General features: G+C 55.4%; 1 non-coding gene across 1 annotated transcript; it reads left to right on the top strand.

Moving 5' to 3' along the window:
• The first annotated feature begins 1,696 nt into the window (after positions 1 to 1,696).
• Positions 1,697 to 1,768, top strand: TRNAM-CAU. Its single transcript has one exon. It is a non-coding gene; the product is annotated as a tRNA-Met (tRNA).
• Positions 1,769 to 2,179: the final 411 nt, after the last annotated feature.

Genomic DNA, 2,179 nt, shown 5'->3' with positions numbered 1-2,179 from the left:
TGGAGAGAGTCTGGCCAGCATCTTTAGATTGCCTCGTACACCCAGAAGAGTGGGGACCATCTCTTCTCCAATTCTGGGCCTGTTCCAAGAAGTCCATCCTACACACCTCATCTGCAAGCTTTTGACACCAACCCTCCAATCTGGTTTTGAGCCTAGCAGCTTGGTCCAGCCCGGGAGAGTCCTGAACGTCCCTGTCTTCTCCCAGTCGACACCTTTTCACCTCTGTTCCTGTATCCGTGTGCTTGGGTTTGTAAGACTCACACAACACCCATTAGACTGCGGAGGTGAAGGTTTGCAGTACAGGCCTGTAGGTGCAGCACAGGGAGCCTCACCCCATCGGCAGCCCCCAGTCTGGAGGTTCTGAGCCCGGGGCTGCACCCTGTGCCCTGCCGGGTGCCAGCAGCATCACAGAGTTTCCTGGCTGCAGCCTCCCCTCCTTCCAGTGCTCTTGGCAACGTGGCCATACGTGTAGGACCACAGCTGCTTCCTGTAGTGCTTTGGGATGTGTCCTCTAGGCCCACCTCCGCCTTTCTTACCTGAGGCCGTCTGGAAGGCAGCGGGCAAGACAGCTACGCGGCTGCAGCCAATGGGAGGCACTGGCAAGGGGACTGGAGGGTGGAGGAGAGGCTTGAATATTCCTCAGCTCTTTCTCTGCCTGGCTGAGGGTCGATGGCTCCTCTCAGGAGAGCCATGCCTCCTGTTTGGTGGCCCATCCCATTAGCTCCAGCTCTCACAGGGTCCAGGCTGCTGGGCTCAGGCCTCCGTGCTGACCGTGGCTTGTGTCAAGATGCTCTTCACAGACAGTTCATTAGACTAGCTGCACCTGTCTCCTTTGAGTGTGCCGGCTCATACTTTCAGTTGGATCCCAGGAGTTTCAGCTTTTTTTTTTTTTTTTTGAGACCGGGGTCTGGCTCTGTCGCCCAGGGTGGAGCGCAGTGGCACGATCTCTGCTCTCTGCTTCCGGGGCTCAAGCAATCCTCCCACCTCAGCCTCCTCAGTAGCTGAGACTACAGGCGCTCGCTGCCAACCCCTGGCTATTTTTTCTTTTTGTATTTTTTTGTAGAGGCTGGGGTCTCCCTGTGTTGCCCCGGCTGGTCTCAAACTCCTGAGCTCAAGTGATCCTCCTGCCTCAGCCTCCCAGAGTGCTGGGATTACAGCATGAGCCACTGTACCCGGCCAACATTTTTTATTTATTTTATTTTATTATTTTTTGAGACAGTTTCGCTCTTGTCACCTAGGCTGGAGTGCAGTGGCGCGATCTCGGCTCACCACAACCTCCACTTCCTGGGTTCAAGCAATTCTGCCTCAGCCTCCCGAGTAGCTGGGATTACAGGTGAGCGCCACCACACCCAGCTAATTTTGTATCTTTAGTAGAGATGGGGGTTTCTCCATGTTGGTCAGACTGGTCTCGAACTCCCGACCTCAGGTGATCTACCTACTTTGGCCTCCCGAAGTGCTGGGATTACAGGTGTGAGCCACCGTGCCCGGCCTCCAGCCAATGTTTTAACAGCAGAAAAGGACATGAATTCAGAGAGTTTTATCTGTAAGAAGTTGAGAGAAGAGGAGTAGGCTTGTAATTGAGCATGTGCCTTGCCCAGTCAGTCCTCGGTTGGCCCCTGTTGGCCAGTAGAGGTCGCCGCCTGCAGGGAGATGACTCATGTGGTCATGATCTGACTCAAGCTGCCCCTCCACAGTCAGCAGAGTGGCGCAGCGGAAGCGTGCTGGGCCCATAACCCAGAGGTCGATGGATCGAAACCATCCTCTGCTATGGACTTGTTTTCCTTCCTGACTGGGTAGCCAGTGGGCCCCTTTCTAATTCCTCCCCAGGCCCCAGTAATATCCCTGGTCGTGTCAAGGCACGGAGGATGGGCAGTGGCAGCAATCCGAGTTCAAATCTCGATGTGAGCCCACCTTGCCTCATAGCCTACTCCCGGGAAGGGTGGCGGTAGTGGGCTTATTGCCCTCTGCACTCCCTGGCTTGGGCAGAAAAGGTTTTTGTGCTGCTCAGTCCTCTTCTCTGTGTGTCCACCTGGCCCGGGACCCCCCCATCAGTACCTGCTTGTGGCTTAGAGAACACGGTCTGGGCATAGTACATGCATCCTTTGTCTGCAACGTTTTTGAGGCTTTGAAACCTCCCTGGCCACACTTAGGTCTGCTCCTCCACGTGGCCAAAGGTGCC

Source organism: Piliocolobus tephrosceles, unplaced genomic scaffold (genome assembly GCF_002776525.5).
Source record: "Piliocolobus tephrosceles isolate RC106 unplaced genomic scaffold, ASM277652v3 unscaffolded_24225, whole genome shotgun sequence".
Lineage (NCBI taxonomy): Eukaryota > Metazoa > Chordata > Mammalia > Primates > Cercopithecidae > Piliocolobus > Piliocolobus tephrosceles.
Note: the sequence above shows the minus strand (reverse complement) of the source record. Positions and strands in the feature narration are given on the sequence as shown.